This window comes from Scardinius erythrophthalmus (assembly GCF_964197995.2).
Source record: "Scardinius erythrophthalmus genome assembly, chromosome: 4".
Taxonomy (NCBI): Eukaryota; Metazoa; Chordata; class Actinopteri; order Cypriniformes; family Leuciscidae; genus Scardinius; species Scardinius erythrophthalmus.
Genome location: NC_138224.1, coordinates 20,647,552 through 20,665,037, shown reverse-complemented (window position 1 = coordinate 20,665,037; position 17,486 = coordinate 20,647,552). Strand labels below are relative to the sequence as shown.

The window sequence follows — 17,486 nt, the reverse complement described above, 5'->3', positions numbered from 1 at the left end:
CAAAGTGACGCCAAAATGAATGGGAGTCAATGGAATGCTAACAGCAGGTGATGGTCTGCTAATCAGTGGCGGCCACCGGGGAAGCTTCAGTTTCCGGCTGAAAGATTACCCCCTTAGTTTACATGCACAACTTTTGTTTCAGTCGGACTGAATTCATTCCGATTGATGAATCTGCACATTGCACAGATATGCAGAGTTTCCCGCTGTTTGCATATAATAACCATTCTCATACATCAGTGATTTATATGTTTTAAATTGATATGCAGACTTTATATTTATCCATTTCTGGTCGTAATTTGGAGACTATGACATATGAACCACTGTCCCATGCTGCTTATATTTATCATGCAGTAAATGCCCCTCCCCGTGCTCAAAACCTGTGGATGATAATCCAAAACAAGGACTAGTGGGATGTTTTCCTGCTCCACTCCACAGAAGCTGAGTGAAAGGAGAATTTAAGAATGATGGGACACTCATTAATATGACACTTTATTCAACAGAAAGAACAGCTCGTTCCACTCGGCATACATAATTATGTATATACCATAGACAGTATAAGAAGTGAAGCCCATTTTTAGCGATTTCTTAGCACTTCCTTTCCTGAGGCGCAGACTCAAACCGAGCTAGACGACGTAGATGTGACGTGAGCAACCCGTCTGTCTTCTAGTAGCTGTGCCAAGAGAAATCTGAATCATTCCCTTCCGAATCTCGCAGAGACGGAGAGTGTGAGTAGGAATTGTCCATGAGCTAGGAGCAGGAGAAACTTTTGCTAAGTATTCTGATTAATTATTTTGTCATTTTGCCTCCACGTCCCCCCGATTGCCCGCGAGCTTCTCCTCCCGCCCATACGGTAATCTCTCTACTGTGCGACAGAGAGTCGCGTGGTTATGACGCAGTTGTTAGCCTACTTTTACAAAAACTGCTTCTACGGTGCCATAACATAAGCTACAAGGTAACGGAGCCTCTTATACATTGTCGTGTTTCTTTAGAAATAAATAATGGACAAATGGAGTCTTCAAACGCCTCAGATGTAAAGTTATTCGCTGTCAAAGTGATACCAAAATGAATGGGAGTCAATGGGATGCTAACAGCAGGTGAAGTTCTGCTACAAGATGGTGGCACGCGGCCGGCTTCAACTTCCGGTCGACTTCCTTCCTGCTTGGTATATACGCATACTCTCATACGGCATCCGTCTACGCCATTGCACATGCGCAGTCCTTTCAGTTTCGGTTTTCAAAGGGGCTGTTTACACCTGTCCACTTCATGCGTTTTCTCAGATCGGATAGCTATCCGATCGTGAAAAGACCAGGTGTAAATGCCCTCCGAAACGCATTCGAAACGGATTTGAATCCGATCGCTCAAACCACTTCAGGAGGTGGTCTGGGCCGCATTCCAGACGAAACTGGACAAGTGTAAATGCATCTGGTTGTTGAAACCACATATGTAAATTGTACTCCTCCCAAAAATGCTAAAAAACAAACGTGTGAGAGCGTGTTATAGGCTATATCTAATGTTATAGCCAGATATGACGACGCTACTGGAACACGCATCACCGCAAATGAGAAGCTGAGCATCAATTCATTAAGCCAACGTGCAAACTATCGTAAATCAAAGTGAAAGTAAGTCGCAGACACTTAACACACAATCGTCATCATTAAAAGTAAAGAAACGAAATGATCTTACCAGGGCTGTTGCCGCTCTCTCTTATTCCGGTCTTTGATTTAGAAATTTTAGCTGATGATCAATAAAATGCAGCTCATATCTGTTGCTTTCGGTGACGTGCACTCCATTAAATCTGCATGTAGCGCGGGAATTGAAGATCGGATTTAAATCCGTTTCGCAAAAACACATTTATGTGACCAGGTGTAAATGGAATCGTTTTGATAAATCAGATAGCTATCCGATCTGAGAAAACGCATGAAGTGGCCAGGTGTAAACAGCCCCAATCTGATCAAGTGTTACATGTCCTCTGGATCGGATTAGAAAACGAATAAACCACCCCTTTCGAGCTCAATCGGGTCGATTGAGGGGTTCACATGACGGCTTTTCAGTCCGATTGAGCAGTCGATCTGAATACTAATGGATTATTTGGTTGCGTGTAAACGTTGCCAGTGTGACCTGCCTAATTCCACCCAAGCAATGGTGTCTTTAAAAGCAATCATATTGTCATGTTATATTTTGACACCTTTAATTAGTCTTTGTATTTTATTTGTTCATCACAATTGTTATGCAACTAGTGTAGAGCCATAATTCTGAATTGATGCATGTGTCACAGCACAGAGAAGATAAATAATATTCTAACACACACTCATGTTTTTCCCATTTACTTTTGCTGTTTTGATACTGAGCAAATTAGAGTTTCTCTTCTCTTCCCTTAAACCAAACCCGCACACAAGCATTTTTTTTAACATACTAAACATTGCACTTTAATGCTATTTAGTTGTTTTTTTTGAAATATGAAATATTTTTTTCTTGGATGAAACGGGGAGCTCTGCATTTCTGATGAATGCCTTCGTCTCTGCTCCGTCATCTGCCAACTGATGTCCCTCTCCATAGTTCACCTCCCTGAGAGGCACATCCAAGATGGCCCTGGCTGGTATTAAGTAGCCCAAAAACCGTCTGATCAGCCTGCACATCTCATCTTCAAGCCTGTGAATCTGTACTCCCTCTGACTGTAGACAGTACAAGTAGCCACAATAAAATAAATGAAATAATACATATTATCATATGTGATTATTAATCTGTTATTCTGACATTATCCCAAGAGGTATTGACACCCACCTAAAATGCAATATTAAATTCAGCTAAAGGCTTAAGGGCAACACTCCAAAATAAAGTAAAGTTTGCATAACTGGATCACGGAGATAGTATAGATTTAGGGATATAGGGTGGCAATATGGTAAAAAAAAAATGTAATGGAAACATTTTCAAGATATCTGCTGAGAGTTTACCATTACAATCCTACCTGTAGAGCATCCCACTGGTTCAGTACTCTCTGAATGCATGTAAGCAGACTGAGCCATCTAGTACGGCAGTACCTCAGCAGCTTCAGGTTGTCAGAGTTTTTGAACTATTCAAACTCCTTGTAGAGCTCACATCTCTTTGCACTGAAAGGAGACAATGATTTTATGAGTTTAGTAAGTGGTCTCAGATTGCTTAAGGTTTAATTATTAGATATAGAGTTTGGTTGCTTTGATGCCACAACCAGTGGCAAGCTGGACAAGGTGGCAAATGCAGCCAAGGTCCTGGACATTATTCTGACTTCCTCTTAGGGTGATGATGCACAGGGCAACTTTTTGAGCAATGTTGGTGGGCAGTATTGCCGAGCAATTGTTGCTTGGGCACTTTTCCATTGAAAATGGGCAATACATTTCTATCTGGATCATTTAGATCGGTCTCATCCGGTTGCCGTTGACAGCAACATTGCTCAAAAAGTTGCCCTGTGCATCATCACCTTTAGTCTGCTAATCACTGAATTGTATCTGCCTTTCATTACACTTGCATTGTCAGAGTTGAAGGCAAGAACCCTGAGACATTCTCCCATGGAATGCCTCTTTTGCTGTTGGAAAAGGGAAATCAAAACAATATGCCCATAATTACAAAATAAACTATTTGACAAAAGCTTTTATGTAATCTGTGATCACATGAAACTTAAATAAAAAATGTTCTAGTTGTTATAATTAAATGCAAACTAGATAAACCTCACCTCAATGCTTCGGACAGCTTTTCAAATAGGTTTTCTGCATTACCCACATTGCATATGGGCATTTCAAGGAACTTTGTTGTCACCTCCAGATTGGACTCATCATAAATTCTTGCAAGGATAACAAATTCTTTGTCGGTTTTTCTGTTGTTTGATTCATCGCACAACAATGAAAAAGGCTGAGATTTACATAACCTTGCTACGTCCTCATCAAGTTCCACAGCTATGGCACCTGTTAAGCAAAAGTGTCCAGTTACTTTAGACTACACCATGGGAACATCATTATCAAGATTTCGATTAGATTGTCCTATTCAATTTGAAGCAATGCATTTTTGAAGTCTATATCTTACCTTTGAGGAGTTGTGTGGCTTTCGTTTTTCCTGCCGAGTACTTCCGAGCGATGGCAGAGTCAGGAAACATGTCTGCTACACTACGGTTGAAATCATCGCAAAAACTTAAGGCCACATTATTTTTGGCACAAAGCATTGACATTTTCACCTCAGCTTTGGTCACTTGATCAGTCTCAGAAACGTTTGTAGTTACAAATGCAGTCATTGGCTGGGCATGTTTTTGCGCCTCTTGGGCCCGCTTGTGCTTTGCAGATTTTTCATGTTGGCTCACATCATTTTTCCCTCCGTGTGATACACTAAAATCCGTGCAGCAAATTTGACAAAAAGCATGACTTTGCTCTTTGTTAAGTACGGGTAAGCCTCCCTCTCCCATTTGTGAAGATACTTGCATAAAGTTTTCAGCTTTTTTGCAGGTACTCCAATGCCATCTCTCTCATGTTCGTCCATCCTCGGGATGCTGCTGTTCTTCTTTGCGCGATTTTTGCCCCCCAAACTACTTCAGCGGAAAATCCCGCCCTGCAGCCGATTCTAAAGATTTTATTGGTCATGTGAATCACAGTACTGATTGCCTACACCAAACACTGATCCCTAAACCTACCCGTCATTGTAAGCCTAACCAATAAAATTAGTTGCAGGGCGAGATTTCCGCTTAACTGTTTTGCGCCCAGTGGGATTTTTTTTAATTTTTTTTTTATAGAAATATTAAAAATACGGGAGAAATACGGGAAAATATTTAAACGGGATGATAGCGGGATTGCAAGGTAAAATACGGGAGAATCCTGGGAAAAACGGGAGGGTTGACAGGTATGGCCGAAGAGGGACATACCTGGAAATTCAAGCATCGCCTTTCGCGTTTTTACACTCAGTGGCTCCGTGACGAATGCGATGGGGAGATTACTCGCGACTGCCGGCAGATTTGAAATAATATGGCCACCGTAGGAGTTAAAAAACCCTCGGAATGGGAGGGGCTAGAAAGTAATATTCACTGCTAGATGGGAGAAAATCCTACACAGTGTAGCTTTAAGCCTTGAACTAGCTTAAGCCTCAGACTAGCTAAAACCCATAGGCAGTAAAAGAAATGGACACAGCGACCCCATTGGAACTCAATTGAGACAAGTGAAGCCCATTTTTAGCGATTTCTTAGCACTTCCTTTCCTGACGCGCAGACTCAAACCGAGCAAAGCGTTACACGGACCACGTGAGCAACCCGTCTGTCTTCTAGTAGCTGTGCCAAGAGAAATCTGAATCATTCCCTTCCGAATCTTGCAGAGACGGAGAGTGTGAGTAGGAATTGTCCATGAGCTAGGAGCAGGAGCAACTTTTGCTAGGTATTCTGATTAATTATATTGTCATTTTGCCTCTACGTCCCCCCGATTGCCCGCGAGCTTCTCCTCCCGTCCATACGGTAATCTCTCTACAGTGCGACAGAGAGTCGCGTGGTTATGACGCAGTCGTTAGCCTACTTTTACAAAAACTGCTTCTACGGGGCCATAACATAAGCTACAAGGTAATGGAGCATTTTATACATTGTCGTGTTTCTTTAGAAATAAATAATAGACAAATGGAGTCTTCAAACGCCTCAGATGTAAAGTTATTCGCTGTCAAAGTGACGCCAAAATGAATGGGAGTCAATGGGATGCTAACAGCAGGTGAAGTTCTGCTACAAGATGGTGGCACGCGGCCGGCTTCAACTTCCGGTCGACTTCCTTCCCGCCTGCTAAAACCGGGGGTATATTGAGTAATAATTAGGGATGTCCAATATTTAATTACATGATATGATAATTAATCGAATTAATCACATATCGAAATTCCACTGTGCTGCTTTTTAATTGTTGGTCTATATAAAAATGCACTATGGATGTTTTTGACCTTTGTGCCAAAACTTTTCTGTGTCTTTCATTTCATCCTCCTTTTCATTTTGTACAGTTACTGCTACTTTTTAAGGCTGAAGTACGATCTAAAGTTGTACTTTCTGACTTCATCTCAAGTATGTTTTAGGTTAAATCCTTGGACTTTTAATTTAGAACAATTTTTACTCAGTACTTTGTAAATTTTTTCAGTGCCTTTACAGCCCTGCCCCTAACAACGTACTACTTCCTTGGAGAGCTCAACCAGGCACAGACCACATGAGTCATGACAATTATGTCATTCTCCAGTCATGAGTGGAACCATCCGGTTAAACCCTCTTCTCTCCCACTCTGATGAACTGGATGTTATGTTTTCTGTATCAAGGTTTTTCTTATCTGTATATTGTTCAGTAAGGCTATACCTTCCAGCGGCTATTAGAAGTAGCAGGGAGGACACAAATTATTTCTGTATATATTGTTGCGTGAAACAGGGCGGCGCCAGGAGTCATGGGACACATGCTGGGCATCTGAAATCTCCTCCATATGTGCCAACGTCGAGAAAGCTTGAAGAAACTACGGTCTAGAGTCTAGCTATAGAAACGTAAGTTGAATCACTACTTCTATCCCTATCAAAAGATCTGTGTTTTGAGACATAACATATTTAGGAGGAAGAAATGGCTGGGGTGTGAACTTTCTGAAACTTTCTCAAACTTTTTGTTTGTTCACCACAATTGCTATTCAACTAGTGTAGAGCCATAATTCTGAATTGATGCATGTGTCACAGCACAGAGAAGATAAATAATATTCTAATAATATTCTAATAATATTCTATTTTCTCTTCTCTTCCCTTAAACCAAACTCGCACACAAACATTGCACTTTAATGCTATTTAGTTGTTTTATTTGGCCATTTTCCACAAAATCTAGAGAATTGTCATTATTTTCAACTAGTCTGTTAGGTTAAAGTTTTTTTTTTTAACGTCCAGATTGATTACTCTTATCTGAAATTCAAACTGCACAAATGCTACATAATCTTTTTGAAACTGATACAGTTCAGGAATACCATTGACTTATTGGAAACTTGCCCAAAGCCAATGTTTGCCTTGAGAACTCCCTGAATTCATTGTGGGCTTGTGTCATAGAAACATTCCTCAGATATTTTGGTCCATATTGACACGATAGCCTCATGCAGAAGCTGCTGATTTTTTTAGCTGGTCAATCTTTTGGATTTAGATTTGGTGACTGTAAAGAGACCATTTGAGTACAGTGAACTCAATTTCATGAGCAAAACCCAGTTAAACGATGCTTAATTGGTGCTAAGGAGCCCCAAAGTGTGTCAAGAAAATATCACCCACACACTATTACACCACCACATGTTGGATGGATCCATGCATTCATGTTGTTTACACCAAATTATGACCCTACCATCTGAATGTTCAGAAACTGAGACTCATCAGACCAGGAAATGTTTTTCCAATCTTCTATTGTTTAATTTTGTGGAGCCGGTGAGAATTCAGCCTCAGTTTCCTCTTCTTAGCTGACTGAAGTGTCACCCGGTGAAGTCTTCTGCTGCTGTAACCCTTCTGCTTCAAGGTTCGACATGGTGTTCACTGTGTTGTGAATAAATAAAAAAATAAAAAAATAACTCTGTTATTTATATCTAAAAAAAAATTATATTTATATATAATATAAATTATATATAAATATATACAGTATATGTATGCAAATATTTCTTAAATATATACATGCATGTGTGTGTATTTATATATACAAAATAATTATACCAAGTACAAACACATATATTATGTAAACACAAACTTTTATTTTGGATGCGATTAATCGCGATTAATCTTTTCACAGCCCTAATATATATATATATATATATATATATATATATGTGTGTGTGTGTGTGAAGAGTTCAGATGCAAAAGCCTCTAAGTGCCATCTGAAATTCTCTTCTAGAATGATCATTTTTATAAAGCTCGTATATTTAAGTTCAGTAATTTCACTTAAATGACAATTAATAGGTAATTTTCATTGCCATTTAAGTGAATTAACTGAACTTAAATATACAAGCTTGATAAAAATGATCATTCTAGAAGAAAATTTCAGATGGCACTTAGAGGCTTTTGCATCTGAACTCTTCATATATATATATATATATATATATATATATATATATATATATATATATATATATATATATATATATATTTATATATTTATATATATATATATATATATATATATATTATTATTATTTTTTTTTTTTTTTTGTGATATTTTGTTTTTCAGGATTCTTGGATGAATAGAAAGTTCAAAAGAACAGCATTTATTTGAAAAACAAAAACAAAACATTGTAACACATCTTTGCTGTCACTTCTGATCAATATATTGTGTTCTTGCTCAATAAAAGTATTAATTTCTTTTTTAAATCTTATGTCATGGAACAGAGGGACAGACAACAGGAATGCAGGTAACGGATGTTTATTGAACTGGCAGATGACAGGCAATATGGTAGACTTAACTTTCACAGACAAGGCTTAAGCCTATAAAAATGTATATATGAATTGAGCTGGTTTAACTGAAAGTAACTTGCACTGGCATATCTTCAAATATGTCAGTGCCATTGTTTCGTCTCAAGATGTACACCAGTAATGCTTTTTTTCCCCCTAAGGCACTTTTATAAAGGCTAAATGTCCTAATTGAACTAAGGCCTATATGAGGTGTATGTCCTGATGAGGTGATAATCAGTGGCAGGTGTGGATGATGGCTGGATGAGTGGTGAGCAGGTGAGGACCAAGAGGGATGCTGGGAAGTGTGGTCCAGAGTGGGAGTGAGGGAGTGTAGCAGTGAAGGAGGACCAGAGAAAAACTTAGCCCAAAGTTTTGCATGGTCATATTTCACATTTTCCACACACACACACACACACACAAAAAAAATATATTAAGCAGCACAACTGTTTTCAGCACTGATAATGATACGAAATATCTCTTGAGCACCACATAAGGCTTTTTAAACAAAAATGAGACAACTAACGTTAATGTTCTGACGCTCTTCAGATCTCAACATAGAAAGTATAAGTGCATATTTAGCATTAATTTACTGATGTTAGAAATTACACAAATATGGGTAACACTTTACAATAAGGTTCATTAGTTAACTTTAATGTATGAACTAACAATGAGCAAAACATTTGTTACTGTATTTATTCATCTTTATAAATGTTAGTTAATAAAATCAAGCTGTTTATTGTTTGTTCATGTTAGCTCACAGTTGCATTAACTAATGTTAACAAACAACCTTTGATTTTAATAAAAAGCATTAGAACATCAGCAATAAGATGATAAACCGGACAGTGCAAGTTCGGGTAGAAACAGCTCACACAACCTAATATTGGTTACATTAGTATAAGACAACAATTTGGGAAACATAACTACAACTATGCTATTAGGGTTGTTGTCGGGATTGCTCTTGAAAAAGAGCATGCTAACACCAAACACCATTGCTGTTCACACCATCTGGTATGATCTTCATAATATTCTCTTAGATCAGTCATGGCATTGGGCTCGGTGTTCTCAGTGTTTTTGTTTTTTAATATTTGTTTTAACTAAATCATTGTGCATATTTCCTACTCAGCATATCATATGATACACCTAAATTTAGTACATGTTTAAGCTCAACTTTCACCAACAGCAATGTAGGTCTCTATATTTGAATATACTTGTAAATAGTTTGTTCAAAGCAAAATCAACTGTTGCGTGTCCTGGAGGGCACAGTAGTTTAGTGTTTTGAATCAATTAGTGTTGAGTTGAGTGAATGATTCAAAGACTTACTCAAAAATACAGTCAGGCATTTATCTGTTATACGCCACCTATTGCGTAACGATTTAACCTCAGTTACTAAAGAATTCCCAAACACAAACGTACGAGTGAGAACGAGATAGCTAATTCGTACGAATTCGTATGATTTGTCTAAACCCCAGTGATGGATAGGTTTAGGGGCGGAGTCAGGGATTTAGTAAAAATCTTACGAATTCGCACGTGTGAGGTCATATGAATTTGTACGAATTAGCCACCTCATTAAATACGCATAAATTGCTGTGAGATCAGGTTGGAGTGTATATGTCAGCACTCTCGGCCAATCCAATTTGAGAACTAACGCCGCCTTCACACTGGCAGTTGAAATCAGCTCCGTAATACGCAATACGCCCCCAGCGGACGTCGTACTACACCGTTGAAAAGCGTCGGAAGCGAGTAGAACAAAAATGGCGGAGAGATTAACGGTTGATTTTGTCAGTGTCAGAATGTACAATTCTGTATGATCTCTCTGATGAGAGACATTAATCGGAAGTCTGCTGCATGGAGGAAAGTTCCCCAGGACGTCAGGTCAGCTAAATGTGATATAGTGGTATATAGGGCTTTTGATTGTATTAACTGCCCTAATAACGTTAGAAAATCATGAAAATAAAAAAAAAATATAGCTGCGAGCAGCGATTGCGGGCCCAAGCCGGTGGCACCGCCACCCTGGTGCCTTTAGTTACACTAAAGGCACCGGGGTGGCGGTGTCACTGGCTTGGGCCCTCTATCGCTGCTCGCAGCTATATTTATATATATATATATATATATATATATATATATATATATATATATATAAATAATGCAACAATATATATATATATATATATGTAACAAAAAAAAACAAAAAAAACAACAACAAAAAAAAAAAAAAATATATATATATATATATATATATATATATATATATATATATATATATATATATATATCAGACAAGTAATATTCTCTGTCTTGTCCCTTAATGTTTTTTATATATATATATATATTTTTTTTTTTTTTGGATGCTAAACTATTGTTTATTATAGGCTTTGTACTTCACTCACGTTCCAATATTGAAGGGAAAACTTCACATGCTCTTCACATGCGCAAAAATGTGCTTGGAAACATCACAGTTGAGCAGTGATTTCTGTGAATAGTATGAATTGTACTACTGTCTATTTAAACAGAGCAGTGTAATTTTTATATGTTAGGTTGACTATTTTATAATTATATTTTATTAAGGCTATAATGAACAGGCTGCGATGTCAAGATTGCAATGCTGGAATGCACAATATGTTGTTGTTGTGTTTGTGTGTGTGTGTGTGTGTGTGGCGCGGGCGCGATCGAACAGTGGAAACATAAAAATATAGGCTACTCCGTAATTTTATTCATACAGGACATCATTTAAATTGCAATGTGTTTACTTATATTTATGTTCACTCACAATAAAACACAACATTGTGCTTTTGTAAAAAAACATTCAAGCAATCCCACCCCCGAAATGGCGCCATTTTTAAAATGAAACTAAAATGCTCACGGCTGCATGGGCAATATGTGTCTACAGCGAGGAACGAGCAGAACAGAGTGAATGTTTTTTAGTTCATTCCTACTGGACGTCAATATTTCACTTTCGCTTTTAAGGTAGCGATTTAAAAGCCCCCACCGCGCTGTCACACATCGATTAACCAGTGGGAAAAAATTCTCAGTCACATCGCTAATATATTTATATATAAATACAATATACAATGGGCCTACCTGATTTTGAACATAAGAGGGCAGTATAGCCCTATGTATGACTTTTTTCTTTTTACTAAATAGCTCATTCTGGCTGTTTTTAAACTTGTACATAATTCTTGAATTAAAAAAAAACTGAATAAACCCAAAACTGGGTTTAGATCTGATATTTGTATAATTTTATATAAAAATAAATAGTGTATAATTAAATTTTTAGAAGATCTGAGACGTTTTCTGATTCCTTTTTTGACATTATTTTAATCCCTCGCCATGTCAAAACCGTTTGAAATATTTAATATCCGTTCACAATTTAGCATCTTTAATGTATTTTCATCGTGTTAAAAAAGATTGGTGTGAATAAAAAAAAACACTTAGCAGGAGTGGGTAAAAAGCAGAGGCTGAATTTGCAAATAAATCCACATTCAAACCAAAATATCTGACTTCCTATTGGTCGAAGCTAATAACTGTATATTAGAAAGTTGTCCGGCTCGATGAGACCAATGTACGTACTGATTTTTGTAACTGTGGGTAAAACTAACCCCCCACTTTTGTCAAAAGCATTTTGAAAGTGACACACTTCCTGCTGCCAGTTGGTGGCGCTATAACTTTGACTCACAATAGTTACATCCATCTGATCGGCCTCTTACCACGAACACACTGGTGAAGTTTCATCAAGATCAGTTAATGTATGCAGAAGTTATACCACTTCGTGTTTCTCTTTTCTCGGCATAAATTCGTTTCCTCGCCACGGCCAAACCGTTCGAGATATCAAAAATCCGTCCGCAATTTAGAATCCTCAATGTCTTGACTTCATGCACACTGAGTTTGGTGGGGATTGGATGAATTCTCTAGGAGGAGTACTTCGCATTCCACAGCAAGCGTTTTCCAAACAACCCATAATAGCCGACTTCCTGTTGGGCGGAGCTAATAACTTAGAGTGCGGGAGTTGTTCGGCCCGATGAGATCTATATGTGTACTGAGTTTCATATTAATTCATGCAAGCGTGTTTGATATATGGACCAAGTTTTCAGACCGTGTTCAAGGGGGCGCTGTTGAGCCCCCCTGCCACGCCCGGGTACGAGCTTCAGCCCGGCCCTGATGACCGTGGGTTCTGACCTGTGTGAAAAGTTTCAAGAGTTTTCGAGCATGTTAAGGGCCCCAAAAGCCCCTGAAACCTTGAAAAACAAAGATTAAATGGAATACACAAATCCCCCCCCCCCCTCCCACACACACACACAGACACACAGAGAGAGAGAGAAAATTCTCCAGAAAATCCACATTCAAACCAAAATATCTGACTTCCTGTTGGTCTGAGGTAATAACTGTAAATTAGAAAGTTGTCCGGCTTGATGAGAACAATATACGTACCAAGTTTTGTGATTCTAGGAAAAACTAAGGCCCCATTTTTGACTAAAGGTGGCGCTACTGAGCCATTCCACCACGCCCGTTTCTGAAACTTTGCACATGTCTACTGGATAATAAATGTGATGTGTCTGTCGAGTTTCATGCATTTTCAAGCATGTGAAGAGTCTCAAAAGCATCCGAAAAGAATATTAAAGTTTGATGCGTTGCCACGGCAACAGTATCTAAGATATCAATAATCCTTTCACAGGTCTACATCTGCCGTGTGTCTACATTAAACACATAAAGTTTTAAGCAAATTGGGTAAAAATAAGAGGGTGATTTCAAAGCATTTTGAAAGTGACACATTTCCTGTTGCCAGTTGGTGGCGCTATAACTTTGACTCACAAAGGTCACATCCATGTGATCGGCCTCTTACATCGGACACACTGCTGAAGTTTCATCAAGATCAGTCAATGTATGCAGAAGTTATAACACACTTCCTGTTTCTCTTTTCTCGCCATAAATTTGTTTCCTCGCCACGGCCAAACCGTTCGAGATATCAAAAATCCGTCCGCAATTTAGCATCCTCAATGTCTTGACTTCATGCACACCGAGTTTGGAGGCGAATCGATGAATTCCCTAGGAGGAGTACATTAAATTCCACAGCATGCGTTTCCAAACAACGCTAAATAGCCAACTTCCTGTTTGGCTGGCGTAAAACTTAGAGCACGAAAGTTGTTCGGCCCGATGAGATCTATATGTGTACCGAGTTTCATATTATTACATGCAAGCGTGTTTGATTTATGGACACGTGTTTGGATCCCGTTCCAGGGGGCGCTGTCGAGCCCCCCTGCCACGCCCGGGTACCAGCTTCAGTCCGGCCCTGATGGCCGCGGGTTCTGACCTGTGTGCAAAATTTCAAGAGTTTTCGAGCATGTTAAGGGCCCCAAAAGTGCCCGAAAGGTTGACAAAATAATAATAATAATAATAATAATAATAAATATAGCTGCGAGCAGCGATTACGGGCCCAAGCCGGTGGCACCGCAACCCCGGTGCCTTTACTTACCTAAAGGCACCGGGGATGGCGGTGCCACCGGCTTTGGCCCTCCATCGCTGCTCGCAGCTATATTTATATATATATAAATATATATATATGTGTGTATGTATATATATATATATATATATATATATATATATATATATATATACATACACACACACACACACATATATATATATATATATATATGTGTGTATATAAATATCTATCTATCTATATCTATATCTATATATATATATATATATATATATATATATATATAATACACACACACACACACACACACACACACACACACACACACACACACACACACACACACATATATATATATATATATATAAGACAGAAAATATTACTTGTCTTACCTTATTCTGATTTTATGATACACTCAAAATATTCCACAACAAATCCTTTAAATTTAATGTAAAAATAAAAACGAAAGTAAGCAGTGTTGGTCTCACGTAACCCTCTCATTAGCATCAAAATGTTTTAATTTTTGCGATGTATTTGGATGCTAAACTATTCTTTATTATAGGCTTTGTACTTCACTCGTGTTCCAATATCGGTGGAAAAAATCATCCTCTTCACACGCGCAAAAATGTGCTTGGAAACATCACAGTGGAGCTCTGCTTACTGTGAATGGTACAGATTGTACTACTGACTATTTAAACAGAGCAGTGTAATTCGTTTATGTTAGGTTGACTATTTTTATTATTATATTGTATTAGGGCTATAATGAATGTCAAGATTGCAATTCTGGAATGTGTGTGTGACGCGGTTGCGGTTGAAAAGTGGACACAAAAACATAAATAAAATGTTTTAGTTAATTCCTACATCCATAGGAATAAATTGAAAATGCTCGCTCTACTCCGCACCATTATCAATGTCTGTGCGGACGTCTGTATTTTACTAGTATATAGTATACTATAGTTAGCGATTTAAAAGCGCTCAGCGGTGTCACACGTCGATTAACCGGTGGGAAAATTTTATCACAGTCACATCCCTAATATATTTATATATAAATACAATAGGCCTACCTGAAAGAGAATTTTACTTGCCCGACCAGAGTATAGCCTGATTAGAACGTCAATAACAAAAAAAATAACTTGGGAATCACTAAAACGAGAGATTATTCTAATTTCATTACATTCATTTTAAGTTGCAATCAGCAGTTAATAATAAATGTATTACTGATCAATGGTAACAAGGTTGCACTGCTGAGGCTCATGCTGCTTCTCCAGGAGAATTGTAAACAAATGAGCGCAGCACACAAAAAAGCAACCCAGTTAACAACATACTGACTATAAAAATTACAAATATGGAGTTTTTATATATTTTATAACATATGATAGAGTTAAGCAACCTCACTTGACGAGTAGGCAACTATTTCCTGAATACAATCACGATTGAAACTGTGACATTGATTTCATACAACAGGTTAATAAACAGTTACAATTAAGTCACTTACATTTTAGATGCAATATTGACTGTTTTTGTTCTGTTTCAGCAGCAAAAATAGTTAAACAAAGATCACAGCAACTTGTTTTCTCATTACTGAATGATTCAGCATTTTGAAACGAATCGCTTGACTCAAAGATTCAATGGTCAATCCATAAACATCTGTCTCAATCATGAATGACTCAGTCATTGGAATGAATCGTTTGAACGAATGAATCAATGACTCGCTCATTAAGATGGTCGCCTGGCGACACCTAATGGCGGTTTAGTGTTATGTTTAAAAGTATCATTCTTTCCAACGTGCACCATTATCAATGTCCGTGCGGACGTCCGTTTTTTTACTTTCACTTTTATATTAGCGATTTAAAAGCACCCGCTCGTGTCACACGTCGCTTAACCGATGGGAAAATATCCTCACAGTCATATACCTAATAAATTTATATTTAAATACAATAGGCCTACCTAGTAAAACGTTTTATATACTATTTTGATATCCTTTTGGACACAAGAGGGCAGTATAGCCCTATGTTTGCTTTTTTGTTGAAACAAATAGCACTAAATAGCCTGTTTTTAACTTTTTCATACTTTTTGAATTGCAAAAACAGAATAAAATAGGTTTAGTTCTAATATTTGTATAATTTTATATAAAAATAAATGGTGTATAATTAAATTTTAAGAATATATGAGATGTTTTCTGATTCCTTTTTTGACATTATTTTAATCCCTCGCCATGTCAAAACCGTTTGAAATATTTAATATCCGTTCACAATTTAGCATGTTTAATGTATTTTCATCGTGTTAAAAAAGTTTGGTGTGAATAAAAAAAAAAACACTTAGCAGGAGTGGGTAAAAAGCAGAGGCTGAATTTGCAAATAAATCCACATTCAAACCAAAATATCTGACTTCCTATTGGTCGAAGCTAATAACTGTATATTAGAAAGTTGTCCGGCTCGATGAGACCAATGTACGTACTGATTTTTAAAACTGTGGGTAAAACTAACCCCCCCACTTTTGTCAAAAGCATTTTGAAAGTGACACACTTCCTGCTGCCAGTTGGTGGCGCTATAACTTTGACTCACAATAGTTACATCCATCTGATCGGCCTCTTACCACGAACACACTGGTGAAGTTTCATCAAGATCCGTTAATGTATGCAGAAGTTATACCACTTCGTGTTTCTCTTTTCTCGCCATAAATTCGTTTCCTCGCCACGGCCAAACCGTTCGAGATATCAAAAATCCGTCCGCAATTTAGAATCCTCAATGTCTTGACTTCATGCACACCGAGTTTGGTGGGGATTGGATGAATTCTCTAGGAGGAGTACTTCGCATTCCACAGCAAGCGTTCTCCAAACAACCCATAATTGCCGACTTCCTGTTGGGCTGGCGTAAAACTTAGAGCACGAAAGTTGTTCAGCCCGATGTGATCTATATGTGTACCGAGTTTCATATCATTACATGCAAGTGTGTTTGATTTATGGACAAGTGTTCGGATCCCATTCCAGGGGGCGCTGTTGAGCCCCCCTGCCACACCCGGGTACCAGCTTCAGCCCAGCCCTGATGGCCGAGGGTTCTGACCTGTGTGCAAAGTTTCAAGAGTTTTCGAGCATGTTAAAGGCCCCAAAAGCCCCTGAAACCTTGAAAAACAGGAATTTTAAACAAATCTCACTCAAAAGACAAATCCCCCCACCCCTCACACACACAGAGACGCAGAGGCAGAGAGAGAGAGGGAGAGAATTCTACAAAAAATCACATTCAAACCAAAATATCTCACTTCCTGTTGGTCACAGCTTATGACTATAAATTAGAAAGTTGTCCGGCTTGATGAGAACAATATACATAACGATTTTTGTGACTCTACTTAAAACTAAGCCCCCATTTTTGACTAAAGGTGGCGCTACTGAGCCCCTCACCACGCCCGTTTCTGAAACTTTGCACATGTCTACCGGCTAATAAATGTGATGTGTCTGTCGAGTTTCATCCAATTTCAAGTATGTTAAGAGTCTCAAAAGCATCTGAAAAGAATATTAAAGTTTGATGCGTTGCCACGGCAACAGTATTTAAGATATCAATAAACCTTTCACAGGTCTACATCTGCCGTGTGTCTACATTATACACATAAAGTTTGAAGCAAATCGGGTAAAAATAAG

The 17,486-nt window shown here is 38.1% G+C and overlaps 1 protein-coding gene across 1 annotated transcript in view; it reads right to left on the bottom strand.

Annotated features, from left to right (window-relative positions):
* Window positions 1-7,372: 7,372 nt before the first annotated feature.
* LOC308689201 (copine-8) overlaps window positions 7,373-17,486 on the bottom strand; it is a 148,520-nt gene continuing 138,406 nt past the window's right edge. Inside the window, exon 21 of the mRNA XM_081362788.1 lies at window positions 7,373-7,509. The gene's annotated coding sequence lies outside the window, so the exon portion shown is untranslated. The remainder of the gene's footprint in view (window positions 7,510-17,486) is intronic.